Source organism: Mus caroli, unplaced genomic scaffold (assembly GCF_978045245.1).
Source record: "Mus caroli unplaced genomic scaffold, Mus_caroli_1 scaffold_8, whole genome shotgun sequence".
Taxonomy (NCBI): Eukaryota; Metazoa; Chordata; class Mammalia; order Rodentia; family Muridae; genus Mus; species Mus caroli.
The window spans coordinates 5,790,645-5,805,653 of record NW_028227263.1 but is presented as its reverse complement, the minus strand read 5'-3'; positions in this window follow the sequence as shown (position 1 = coordinate 5,805,653).

Below are 15,009 nucleotides of genomic sequence, written 5' to 3'. Positions count from 1 at the left end.
GCTGGCTCTGGGACAGCTAGACTCAAAGGCCTCTGGAAGGGGATGTGTGTCGTTGCTGACCCCACACCCAGGTGAGGCCCCTTCCATGGCAATAGGGGATCCTGGCCAAAGCCCAGAATTCTTTGCTTTCTCCCTTTGCTTACATGGGGCTAAGTAGGTGAAATGACATGAGTAGATAGTCAAGGTGTGAGAAAGGATGCTCTCCTTCATTCTCAAGGGCAGGGGACCAAACTGGTCTCCTGTGAGCATCAGCCTCACTGTTTCCCTGGGAACAGCAAATGAGTCTTTGTGCATGTCATCTTTGTGCGACTTGATGTGTACTTGTGGGCAAGTAATGACCTGTGTAAACCACAGGGTGAGAGTTCCCGGCCTGGTTCTCCCCTGGGCTTTGGAGATATTGTCTGGGGTGGGGGCACTCAGGTGTGGCCTAATGAGAAGTCCTGGATCCCACTGCACTGCATAACCATTGACAATCCATTCTCCACTCCAGGCAGCTCCTTCAGATCAGAACGAAGCGGAGACTCTAGCCCTGGACAGCCCAAGTCTGGGCCTGCATTTCACACCTGCCACTTTCCCGGTTCCTCTGAGGCTCCTGGGAATTCTGGCACTTTATCCTTTTAATTAACACATGGCTACTATGACTTCTGTCACTTAGTGAAGCTGAATGGGTGTTCCCTAAGGAGGCCGGGGAGAGTGGCTCACTGCTGGATTGCCACTCCACAGTACTGCAGCTGGATGGCTGATTTTCATTACCATAAAACCCTTCGGTGACTTTTCATCTGTTTCAGACCAAAACCAATAAACAAGTTCACATATGGCTAAGAGGCCCAACCCAGGATGCAGAGCAGTCTGACTCAGAAAATCCCAGAGGAACCCATCCTTGTCCTTCATTGCCCTAAGCTAGGAGACAGCAGTCTGGACTCTGTTCCAACCCACGACTCTGATGTCTGCAGCTGAGACATAGTGACATAGTGACCTGAGGTTTGCCCTGGGCAGACCAAGCAGGGCTCACACTAACCATGGCCAGCCGGCGGGTGGATGGTGTATTCAATACTTTTCTCATTGGTTTGATAAAATGTAGAATAGAAGCAACCTAATAGGAACAACTTGGGCTTACAGTCGAGGGGATGAATGGGCCTCACAGTGTGTGAGCATGGTAGGTTTTAGAAATGGCTCACAGCTTGGTTGCAGGGGCATGAGGCTGCATTCTTACGACTCAGAGAATTGGGAAGCAGAGAGAAGGGACCTCTGGTGCTCAGCGTGCTTTCTTCTTTTTCTCTTTTTATTCAGTTTAGGAGCTCAACCCACCCACATTCAACTAGGTCTTCGCTTCTTACTTAATCCTCTCTGGAAGCACTCTCCCAGATATGCCCAGAGATGTGTCTCCTAGGCGATCCTAAGTCCTATCGAGTTGACAGTGAAGATTGATACATCATAGATGGCTCAAACCATCAGCAAGCAAAGAAAGAGAACACACTGAAAGTTATTCTCAAATCACTGAGAGATTATTAATGTTTCTAGCTGTACTGGCCAAGGCTGTTTCTATTACCCACTATAGAACAAAAAAGCCCACTGGTTCTTCTAGTGCAGAGCCAGGTGTTGAAAGGGCAGGCAACTGCCAGTGCAGAGGCCTGCACTTAAGACAGTCTGTCCATGTGGGCCCTTTATATGCACTGGCTACATAGTGTGAACAAACAGACATAGCTACCTTCTTCAGACAGGGCTGGTCAGTGGGAGCAAAGCCCCTCTCAGACTTTGAGACTGAAGGAGGCCAGGAAGGAAAGAAAAAGAAGAGAAGGGAAAAGAAGCAGCAGAGGGGAGGGGAGGAGAGAAGAAATGGAGACCAGGTGAGAAGGAAAGAGGAGGGTTGGGGGAGAAGAAAGAGAATTAAGAGGAAGAGGAAATGAAGAAGAAAAGAAGGGGAAATTACGGTAGAAGTAGGAAAGGGGGAGAGAAGGGTAGAGAAAGAAGGATCCCAGAGAAGAGGACAAGAAGGAGGCAGGGGGAGAAGGAACAGAGGACGTGGGGAAGGGGAGGAAACGGACAAGCTGGAGGGGGTGGGGAAGAGGAGGAGGAGAAAATCAGGCCCTCAATCCATTCTACACTCTGTAGATCTGGGCAGAGAGCACAGGCTCAGTGGCCCAGCCTGATCCATAAAGGATCACTTGTCAGCAATGCATCACTATGAGCACCAGTTACGATGGAAATCCAGGTGTGCTGACTTCGACTGTATCTCTCATTACACACAAGTGTGCATCAACAAGAGATCACCTGGCCAGCACACACAATGAAGACACTTGGGAACTGATAGCTTAAAGGAATATGACCATTTTTTTCTCTTTAATAGATACACCATGGGATCTCTGCTCTGTGTCTATGTTTCAGGGTCTTTACAGCTTTCAAACCTGGTCAGCTCCTGCCTCAAGGCTTCAAGCCTGAAAGGACACCATTGAACGAGGCTTACGATTAGGGCTAGGGCTAGGGCTAGGGCTAGGGCTAGGGCTAGGGCTAGGGCTAGGGCTAGGGCTAGGGCTAGGGTTAGGGTCAAGGTCAGGGTCAGAGTAAGAGTCAGAGTCAAGGTTAGGGCTACAGTCAGGGGGAGTCGGGGTTAGGTTAGGGCTAGGGTTTGAGTTAGGTTTAGGTTAGAGGTAGGGTCTGAGTCAGGTTCAAAGTCAGGGTTAGATTAGAGTTAGGTTAGGTTTAGGGTTAAAATTAGGCATACATCAGTTTAGGGAAGTCTTTATAGGCAAGGCTCCTCCAGGAAGCTGTTCTGGTCGCTGTGATAAACACCAAGACCAAAAGCTACTCTGGGAGAGAAAGTATTATTTCATTTCCCTGGTTACAGTCCATCACTGAGGGAAGTCAGGACAGGAACTCAAGACAGGAACCCAAGGGCAGGAACCAAAGCAGAGCCCGTGAAGGAACACTGCTTACTAGCTGATTCCCCATGGCTCGCACAGCCCCTAGGGTGGATTCCTTTCCTTTACCCACCCAGCAGCAGCACCACCCAGAGTGGTCTGGGTCCTCCAGCCTCAATCATCAATCAAGAAAATGCTTCCTGGGCTTGCTTACCAGACAATCTCATAAGGACAGTTTTCTCCACTGAGATTCCCTTTTCCCATGTCAAGTTAGAAAAATACCAACTAGGATGATGGTCATAGCAGCAGTAGGGAAAGTGTGACCCAGACACTGGTGAGAGCTTCTCCATGTCCACCAAAGACCCAACCATCCAGGTCCTGGCAGCCAAGGACACATCTGAGCTTTCTCTTGAGAGTAGATACAAAGTAGAGTCACCAGATAAGAAGGTGTCAGGAGGTAGAGGCAGGGGCAATGGGCTGGCTCTTAGAAGATGGCCGGTTCCATGCCTTGTAAGGCCACGAGGCAGTGTGGGCGCTATGCTGCATAGGCCTACAAGAGCCAAGGCAGAAAGGAGCTGAAGCACAACCTAGGGAGCTCCAGATTTCCCACAAGAGGCAAGAGACTCTCCCACCAGGGCTGCTCTCCAACCCCCTCCTCATCGTCAACGCCACATGCGGAATCTACGTGTGTTTGTCACATGTGATTGAGAATTTAAGAACCATAATAGCGCATTTACAGAGTCGCACATCCTGCTCTTCAATTTGGTTTCCAGTTGAATACTGTTTACCCAAAAGCATTCCCTCTCACAGTCTGACACTAAGCAGGAGTGACAGAGAGCTCCTTCAGGCCTGCTTCCCACTGCACCGTTCTTTCCATGCTCCTCAGCGGCCTACCCAGGCAGCAGGGTCCATGAAGCCTGCTCAGAAATGCCCATCTCTAGCATCAGGAAACAGATCCTGGGAATGGTATTTTGGCTTTTTTGTTTTGTTTTGTTTTGTTTTGTGTTGTGTTTGGGTTTTTAACCATATCCCATACCCATTGTATATGTTCCTCACCCTACCATTTGGTGACAGATCCTTAAGGAAATAACCCCACACTGGTACAAGGCACTGGATAGCCAGTCAGCCTCCAAGAGGCAGGCCAAGAGCTTGGTCAGTAAGCACTCTATGTTAACTCTGTTTGACAGGATGTGGGAGCCATGGGGTCTCAAGATTCCCTCACAGAGCCCTGGGCTGTGGCTGCTGAGCTAGAACAGTGACCAGTAGAGACAACTCTGTCACCTCAGCAGGTGCCCAGGCTACCTCAGAGACAAGAGCACAATAGCCTACCGCACATGTTCCATTTTATCGTGATGCGTTCAGGGACGGTGTTCATTGGCAGAGAAAGTGGCACAGGAAGGATAGCACGTCCCCCACAGCCACCCAGATCTCTGTCGAGCCTCCTTCTCTTCACAGACTATTTTGAAACAAACCCCAGACATTTCATCACTGTCTATAAATACTCAGCATGATAGCAGAAAGGTAATGGCTATTTTGTAAATACAGCCATGATACCACTACCCAGTCCTCAAACAGCCAGAAAGATCCTTTGTAATCAAGCATGAAACTTGCTTCAGGCTGTCTGGACTATGGTAACCTTTGCCCCGACATCTGGAAGTGGGCGGACCTCCCAGTTCCCTCTGGCCAAGCCTCTGCAGCTCTCACTTTCTGCTAGAGAGCCAGGCTAATTGGTCTGGCCAGCACCCATCTTGGCTTTGCAGTGACCTCTCCCAGCCTTGCCCTCCAATCCTGGCTTCACTGTGCCCTTGCTTTCCTCTACACCAGCCTCTGTGTCTTGGGTGCTTTTTTTTTCTGGACAGATTCAGAAACAGGAGACATCAAACCCTGGCCATTGCAGTGGAGTGAGAAAGGAAGGAACATGGGGACCAGCATATTCAGGAATGCTAGATGTCTCCTGGGGACACAGCTCCTGCAGGCCACAAAGCAAGCAGCAGTGAGGTAAATGTGTCCTAGGATGGTCCTGCTGGAGACAGAAAGGCACAGAAGGTTGAGCCCAGGGTCAAGGAACTGGGTCCTAGAAAGTAACAGGAATAGGGCCTGGGCTGGTCCATCGAACTCTTTGTGAGTGCCGAGTGAATGTGGGGTGAGCTACCGTCCTGGAGGTCAGAAGTCACACAGGAAACCCCACCAGGTACTGAGAGCTCCAAGATGTCAAGAGAAGCTATTCATTCATTCACCCCACATCCTCATACGTCAAGGTTGTTTAGGGGCATTTTTCCCGGTAAGAGATTTCTAACACATTGCCCAAAGGGCTGTAGTAGAGAGGAGAACTCTGGGGAAAGGGGAGCTTGTGAGGAGTGAATCTTCAAGAGACTTGTTTCCTACACAATCAGATCAGATCAGCCTAAACCTGTGGGTCTTGCCACAGCTCTTGGAACTCACCTAACATCCAAAAGAGTTCCCTGGATTCCCTACATCCACCAAGAATGGGATGGACCCTCAGGGCTGGGTACCACACTCATCTGCAGGACTATGGTAAGAGACCTGCTCTTCTTGGGATCACAGAAGGTCTGCAGTAATATCGGGGAGCATGCTGCGATGCCCCACCCCCAACCTCCCAGCAGAGGCTTCCAAAAGCTGTTCTTTGTGACCAAAGCTTTGCCAGAAGCCTTGTGCACTGCCCTGCCCAGACCCAACCAGACAGCCTCATCATCTGCCCTCTTCAAATAAGAGGGAGCTGGCAGGAGCCACTCACCACAGCATGGCTCTTTGGGGTGATGATTCCTCAGGTGCTAGAGGAGGAGGGAAAAGGGAGGAAGAGGAAGAGCAAATGTAGACCTCTAGCCCTCCCCTCCTATCTGTCAATAGCTGGGATGACAGAGGGTGAGGGACACAGGAGACCTCTCTCTCACTGTCTTGCCTGGGACTTCTCACCCCCAACCCCTGCCCACTTCTGGCTCAATAGCTGTTCCAGGAATCTGGGTTCCTGGGGACCCTGCTGCTGGGACACCAAACCCCGGAGAAAGAGGGGACTTAGAAGACAGTGGCTGTGCCTTTTCTCTTGGAAGCTGTGCCACTCACCACGGCTTTCTCCGTGCTCCCTGGAAAAGCTATTGAACACATGGCCTGACGGGTCAAATATTTGGAGTTTGTGAAATGTATTTTGAAATTAATGAGGACTTTAACTTTTATAGACTCCTAAAATTCAAAATACACCAACTTAGGAGAAAAGAGTTCACAGTTATGTGAAGCCAACTCGTGCTGACCTGTTTTCTGCCCAGTGGTTGTTGGCATTTCACTGTGCTGTCTTCCACGGATATGACAAAATATTCTAAGAAATCAACTTAAGGGAGGAAAAGCCCACTGGGCTCTTGGTTGCCGAGGATGCGGTCCACGGCCACTTGACTTCATTGCTTCAGGGCCTATGGTGAAACATAATAGCAAGAAGAGCATAGTAAAGGATCAAAGAAGCACAAAGAAGCACAGGCACAAGAGGGAGGAAGTAGAGAGAGGGAGGGAGGCAGGAGAAGAAACCAAGAGAAGGGAAAGGAGAGAGAAAGGCGTGGGAATAACTCACACCCGTGGGCTCCTTTCCTTTTCCCCAGGATCCACCCCCAAGTTTCTGCACCTCCCAACACACCACCCCAAAATGAACCTACAATGGATTAGTCCATCAGTAAGGTCAGATCGCTTATTTTCCAATCCCCTCCCAAACGTCCCACCTTTGAAAATGGCTGCATACAGAGACCTATGCCCTTACATGAGACCTTGAGGGACATTTCAGATCATAACCCCTGTGCACACGGAACCTTGGCTTGGTCCCATTAGTACATGCTGCCAAATCCTTTCTCTAGGGTCGGAGTGCTGATGTGTGTTCTTCTGACAGCTTAGTCAACAGCAGGGCTCCTAAGAAGGCTGGATCTCTTAAGAAGAGTTCAGTGTGACTCCGCGCCACATGGCAGCCTACAGGGTGTCCCCACCCAGAGGTACATTACTCCTCAGTCCTGCCTTGCCACCTTCGTGGTTTCCAGATGCCAGCTGTAGACACAGAGGGTGCCTGTGCTAATGGGTCCCACCACTCCATCCCAGGGCCCCACTCTGCCCACCCCTACTTTCAGGAGCCCCAGAGAGCAGGGAGAGTCCACCTCCCTATGCTGCTGGAACCTCCTGCACAAGTTGGGTTTGCCACTTTTGCCTCCACGTTTGTTTGCTCTTCCCTTATTTCTTGATTTTTTTGTTTGAAATTAATTATTTTTCCGTCCCACTTTGTAGTATCAGCAAATACTGGACTATGCCAAACAAACACAATAAGAAGCTCACTGAAAAACAACATAAACTAAATGTCTCCACTATGAATTTTTATGTTTGATGATGAAATTATGGGGTTTTAATATGGCAATGCACAGGAAGAAAGTGATGTCTGTAAAATGGCAGCGAAGCATGTGGAGGGCAATCACTCTCCATCAGCTGACCAGCCATGACTGCACAGACACAGTCAGTGCAGAGGGCTCCCATGCCGGCATGTGTGCACACATGCACACACACAGACACACATACACATGCACATGCACACACGTGCACACACACACACATGCACACAGACACACACACACATGCACACGCACACACGTGCACACACATTCACACACACACATGCACACGCACACACATGCACACACACAGACACACACACATGCACACACACACATGCACACACATGTGTACACACACACACTCAAACTCACAATCCCCTTTATATTCACATTCACATACATTCACACTGTATGGACACACACTCATGTATATAACTCACACATTCCCATTCACACTCACACCCACATGTTCAAGAACATTCACCCAAACTGCGCATTCACACACACATTCACACATGCACATTCATTCATGTTAACACCAACCACACACATTCACACCTGATGGCACATGCATATGAGCATACTCTCACACATGCTTGCACACGCACGTGCATTCGTATACTCACACTAACACCCAGGCACACATAATCTGATCTTATGCATGCTCACACTTACACAATGAAGCACACTTACGCTAATGCACTCCCACTCACATGCTCGCGTGACTCACTTGTACACACACTCACATATGCCCATGAGTATACTCATATCCTCCTGATCATCCACAGTCATACCTGCATGTGCAAACACACATACACAGTCACTGTGATGACTAGTTCCATGTCTATTTGACACAACCTGGAGTCTGCAACTAAGGGAACCTCATGTGAGAAAATGCTGCCACCAGACTGGCCTGTGGTCAAGCCTGTGATGAATTTTCTTGATTAATGATTGATGTGGAAGGGCCTAGATCACTGTGAGGGATGCTACCTCTGTGCTGGTATTCTAGGTGACATAAGAAAGAGGTGAGCAAGCCATGAAGAGCAAGCCAGTAAGGTGGCCTCCAGGTTCCTGCCCTCAGTGATGGACCCACAGCTATAAGGTAAAATAAACTTCTTTCTGCCTTCTGTTTTATCACAGCAATAGAAACCCTAACTGAGACATTAACATTCATGCTAACATGTACGCATATACTCGTACATTCATGTTTACATGTTTGTGCGTGTACATTCTCACTCACATGTCACACACTCACGCATGCCGTGCACATTCACACCCACACACTTGTGCATATTCACACTCACAGAATTAACTTACACGTATTCACATTGGTATGATCTCATATATCCACATCCACACTCCACTCTCTTACACATTCAAGTACACACAAACACTCACACACACAGGCTCACACAGGCATAATCATACTCCTACAACTACACAACTCACCCTAACATGTTTGCCAAACCCATGTTTGCATGTTTACACACATTTGCACTTGATTGCTCCTTCACATTCTGACTCATGCATTCACGTGCATCCACATTTGCACACGCCCTCACATATACTCACCTCTTCACAAGCACCACACACCTACACAATCCACCTAAGCCTGCATGTTTGCATACTGACACACTCACATTTTTGCTCATGTTGGCACAGTGGCACACCCACATACTGGCTCTAGTGCTCAGGAGCTCACGTATATTCAGCTGTACTTTATACACTTGGACTCTGGGACACATTTGCACACTGCACACACTTTCACATGTAATCATTTGAGCAAACATGTTCTTCAACACATTTACACTGTCTGTCCATACATGTTGACCTGCACATTTTCTCACATACTAACACACATATGCACATTTACACATTCATAGCACACCATGATGTCTGTGATAAGGGCTCACAGAGCAGCAGTAGTGCCCTACACAGTGTGATTTGCTGGCTGCTCCTCAGAGAGGGTATTCAAGTGTCTCCAACCCACCCCTGTGTTGGATATTTAAACTCTTCCAAACTTCTGCTCTTACCAACAGCTCAAAGCACAAATGACTGGCTGAAAATTTATTAGAAATTTAAAAATATAAAGATATTTTTAGGCTTAAAGATATTTTTGAAGCAGAGAAAGAATTATTTCACAATGTAAAGAAGGAGAAGGCTGCCCTGGGTTGTGCCAAAATTGCTAATCCTAGAAACACCAGTGACTCAGAAACATTAATTTTTAAATAAATAATTACTTTAACAAAATTGCCAGGTGGAACAACTTGCTTTCCACCACATCTAATTTGGTTAAATTGCTCTGGCCCAACCTCCAGAGGACACAGCAGGAGCCAGGCCCCCTGGGAGGGTCAGGCAGCTAGCAGATACATGCCACACTGATGAACAGTCCAGGTATAATTTGGTTTTCAGCACCCAGAAGACCTAGAGGGTGGAGGCTCCAGGCTCCAGCTCAAATCTAGCTGCTAGATAGAAGCAGCTGCAAGAATGGAAACTTGGGTATCCGAGTCTGGGCAGCACCGTGGACAGTTCCCGAACAGCCTCATGCCCGATAGGGACTATTCTGGCCCAGGTGCTCTGTGAACTAGATCTGGGCTTGACCTTAATTTCCCATTCACGGCTGACAGTGGCCAGGGAAGAGGATGGATGAACTGGCGATTTGGGAAGGAGCAGGTGCATGAACTGGGGAGGGAGAAACAGGAAGGCTAGGAGGAGAGTGTCTAGGAAGTTTGTCCACTGAGGTTGGGGAGGCATAGCAATCCCTGCAGCCAGCTCTGCACCAGACAGAAGGACTGCTCAGGTGACTTCTGCCCATAGCACATTGCCCCTCCCCCAGGACCCTCACCCTATGCGGCAGCATCTTCTCATGAAAGCAGGGCTGTTGGCTCATCACTGGGGTCTGGAGACTAGGGTAGTCCCTAAAACTTAAAGCCATCTGGATAACTGGATGTTTCTGTTCCATCTTTAGCTCACATTTGAGATCAAGATAGCAGTAGGGAATGTGGTTCTGTTACAGAAGTCCCAGCAGGTCTGGCTAGAAATGCTGTGTTTAAAAATGTTCCTGAGGACCCAGGTTAACTTCTGAAAATGGAGGCTATTGAGTGTCCCACAGTGTCGCAGACCAGCACCTGGTGGCTTTTTACCTTGCTGGCTGCCATAGCAGTCACTGCTATCAGTCTAGTCAGTGGGACAGGCTCTTTGAATTGGTCATCTCTCCCTGTGATTAACTCTTATTGAAATTCTGTGCAGTGCCAGGGGTTCTGCAGCTCAAGGGAAATGTTCTAGCCCTGTCTGAGGCCATATGTCCAGGCCATACCTTAGCCCTGGGAGATGAGAGATACTGATGCTAACAGTTTTTTTATATACTGGTGAGATTGGTGTTCTCCAACAGGACCAGTGGGGCTCTCTTTACCTTTGAAGACCCAGGTCCATGTACAAAGATCAGGCTTTATCCAGGTCATCCGTGCACATGCCCAGAGCTATCAGGGGTTGAGACAAGCAGGTAAGATTAGACTATATGTCTGTTTGTATCTAAAGATGACAATGGCAAGTGTTCCTTGGTATCAACACCAGGTATCAACAGGACACCTCCTGAAGGAACTGGATGGGTCACGGGGTGAGGGTGGGGAAGGATACATGGACCCTGGAAAAGGTTGTGGACTCACTCCATGGTGTGGCCACTTTTGCTCCCTCGTTCTGTGCCCCTCCAATGCTGAAGACATGGTGCAGCAGTGTGCTGGCTCATGGTAGATGGAGCCCATCATTGAGGATTTCAGAAGACGATGTCTGAAGCTTATGAGGCCTCAAGGGATAAAATGAGAGCACTGAGAGCCACAAAATTGTATCATATCACCCATCACCATGACAACTAAGAACAAACCTGCCTCTTACTCTCTCCCTCAGATACATCCATGGCTCCCTGGTGCCTACAGAATAAGCAAACTTTCCACACATGCCTCGCCTCTGCTCCTGAATCCAGTGTCCCAGGACCTCTGTCTAGAGTGTGGGCAAGCTTGATGGGCAAAGAGGCGATATATCTCTGCTGGGATCTACTGTGGAGTTGGCAGAAGCAGAGAGAAACTGTGCATGTTCCAGGATATACTGCTGCCTCCATGATCTTGGAGATACAAGGCAGGTTCTCCACTAGGCATCCTTATTGATGCCTCCCTCCTTGTGCCTGCAGCTCTCTAAACCTCTCTAAGTGTCCCAGGGAAGGTAAGTGGCCTTTGGAAGAGATAGGGACTGAGGCTCAGGAACTGAAGCTCAGCGAGGCACCCAGCACGTAGGTGCGGTCTTCACAGTTCCCAGACCAACAGGGCCTAAGCTCTCTTCACTGCAGTCTGGACAAGCCAGGGCCCTGTGTCTGCCCAGGAGGCCTCCTGGGCTCCTGTAAAAAAAAAAGCCAAAATGTCTATTTGTTACCAGGCAGAGGCTGTACATTAGCCTCTTGTCCTCCAAAAGACTATGATGGGGGACTGGACTGGCCCTGGGCCCCTCCAGAGTCCAACAGTGCTTTGTTAAAGACCCGGCAGCATCAGGATACTGTAAGTTTGGTGATTTTTATTATTTGCTTCTCAAATTCAGTTTCCCTTGAAGTGAGGATGAGTTTGTTGGTTTGAATCTGTTAAGAATGGTCTGTACAGATTCAAACTGATGCTGTGGGGGCTGGGGGTGGGGGTGGGGAGATGGCTGGTTTCCACAGCAACCCAAGAGCCTTTTTAATTCTGCTCTGCAACCCAGATGCTGCACACAGAGAGGCCAGGGCCAATATCCGTCCCCCTCCAGGGCCAGGTTGCATTCCCCCTGAGGCGATCATTTCCACATCTTTAGGTTTCCTGTTTTGATTTCTTGGTCTCCACTAAATGACTGGGAAGCCTTCAGCTATGAAGACTCGAGTACTCAGTAGAGGTGCATCTAGCCAGGGCACTAGCAGCCATCCAAGGCCATCCTTATTCTAAGAAGAAGTGTTTCTCACAAGTAGCTTGCTATGTCCTTGGTAGCCTTAGCCCTTCCAAGAGCGAGAAGACAAGTCAGTCAGTCTCGATTCTAACAACCACGAGTGTGACTCAGTCTCAGCCTCCTCATCGGATTGTTTCCTGTTCTCCCACAACCAGCTTGTGGATTCCTGAAGCCAAGCAATACAGAGAGAAGCCCAGCCTCCTGTGGCTCTGGGTTCTGGATGCTTGGAACTTTCCCCCTTAGCTGCTGCAGGGCAGCCAACCTTGCTCCTTCTGAGCACGGAGTAGGTTGTAGCTCATCTAGACTGTCCCTAACCAGGGAGTATTAACAAGTCCACTCAGTCTATACTCACAGCTGCCTGTAATCAGCAGCCACATCTCTACAACATCAATAAGCCAAGTTCAAAGGCTGCTGGGAAAGATCTCAACTTTGATTGAGATCCTAACACTTCAGAGGAGGCCAGAGCCACCAGCTCAGTCCATGAGATGATCTCTTCCCAGTACAAAAAAAAAAAAAAAAAAAAAAAAAAAAAAAAAAAAAACTGACCTCTCTAGAAGCGAGGCAGAACCTGCAGGCAGTTGGTGAACTGGGCTGTCCATCTACTGGGGACTATGCTTTAAACAGGCCACACACTCAGAGCCCTCTGTACCTTTGCTGCCCACTAATACTTCGTTTGGAGAGAGTATCTGTGGTGAGATTTGCATCAGGAAGCAGCTAAGCAGCTAGGCACAGCCCTATGCCAGCAATGGTGAGAACCTAGGAGATATGACCAAGTCCTGAGGACATGTTGCCTGGGCTAATGGCCCCAGAGCCAATACAACAACAGCTTGTCACATACAACCTAAAACAGGACATTCTTTCTTGCACATTTCAAAGGTTGGAAAAAGTAAGAGTAACATTTCATGGCATGTGAGAACTATGTGATTTTTCCAATGTTGGCATCCAGCTAGTCCTTGGCTGAGGACTTGTCTGCACCAGCAAGGTGGGGCGCTGTTAGGAGGACCTAGCCCACAGAGCCTAAGAGAGGTGCTGTCTGGCCCTTTATGAATCTGGCCATGATGAGATGTTCCGTGCTGTGTGTCTACAGGGACTATCCTGTCTCAGCCAAACATGTGGAGGTTTACAGAGAGGGAACTTTGTAAATGTTGTGAATGTTAACAGTCGCTTCCAGTTTACTACATATGAAGATGACCCTGGATGACCCAGGATAACCTGCCTGGCAATGGACAGGCCTGAGGACTATAGCTGAAGTCGTCTTTACATAAAATCCTCAAGGACAAAGTATCAGCACGTGCTGGAGACTTCCAGGCAAGTCATCTCTACCCCATTGTCCTGCTGTCCCATGAGCCAGCTCCTTGCCAGACACCACTGCTCATGTGACTATCATAGATGCTGTCATGTGACTGTCACCCTCTGCTGGCATCTCTGCAAGAACTGGACTTGGGGAACTTTTGTAAACAGAATGTCCCCTAAGCAAAGACCCAACCTGTGGGGCAGAGATTATCATTTCCCAACATGGAGGGATTTTACCTATCCTCTGTAAGGGTCCTCATCGCCTGCATCCCCGTGGTCTCAGGTGAGGGTTATTTCATTGCCTTGTCCTAGCCTTGATCTTTTCCTGTGCTCTCATGGACCAGTTTGGAGAATTAGCAGTTATTCTTCGATGACTATCTCCATAATGCCCAGAGATCAGGCTGTGTCCCATAGCAACACAGAATCTACCCAGCTGGGGATGCCCAGAGGAACAGACTAGAAAAAGGTTGGGCTTCTTGGAACCTTGTGCAGGGGCAGGTTCCTAACTGCAGGGTCATTTACATTACTCCCAGTGTTGAGAGGTATGAGATCTGAGCCTTGAGCCACATTGTCAGGTTTTCTTATGTAGAAAAGGCAGCCCACAGGCAGCTATGCTTCTAGTAAGATGCAAGTGTGGCCTGTCTATCAAATAGGACAGGGCGTCTCCCAGAGCAACAGCAAAGGCTGGGTGGTAACTAGAAGTACACCTGACTATATCATGCCTCCGTTTCCCCATACCATCGAAGATTCTGTGTTGGTATAGAACAGGGATTCTCAACCAGGGACTTTTCAACCTTGGGGTTAAACAACTCTTTCATGGGGATCACCTAAGACCATAGGAAAAGGCAGATATTTATACTACGATTCATAACAGTAGCAAGATTACAGTTACAAAGTAGCAACAAAAATAACTTTATGGTTGGGGGTGGGGGATCACCACGACATGAGGAACTGTATTAAAGGGTTGAAGCATCAGAACTGCTGAGGACCCCTGCTATAAAACATGGCTCACCATGCAGGGCATCACGGCACCTGTCTCCAGTGGTACCCCAGAGACTGAGCCTAAAGTGATGCCCTCCATGGGCAGCTCCAACCAAGGCCCTGACACAAATGTAGAGGGGCATCTGTGACCATTATGAATGGCTGGAAGCCACTAGTTTAGTGCCCAAGTATTTATAAAGCCAGGCCTTGGGCTTTGTTTTTGGAGACTTCAGCTACACAGTACAAGGAGATTGACTCCTTCTGGCCACTCCAGGAAGAAGCTGAGAATCATCACTCACGCGGGACATAGAGTCCAGGGGCCAGTAGCCAGGGCTCTTCTGCCTCTCCTGAGGGCCTGGACCACCTGTGACAGACCTGGAGCCCCGAGCAGAAGACCAGTGTCAGAGCCTACTCTGATTCAGAGCCGCCTCCCCCTGCATAATTCCTGCTCTCCTTTCTGCCCCGTTCCCTATCAGCCTGGCTAAGCCTATCATCCTGGATCCATCAGGGACTTTGGCTGGCCTCCAGTCCCTGGAGAAGAGACT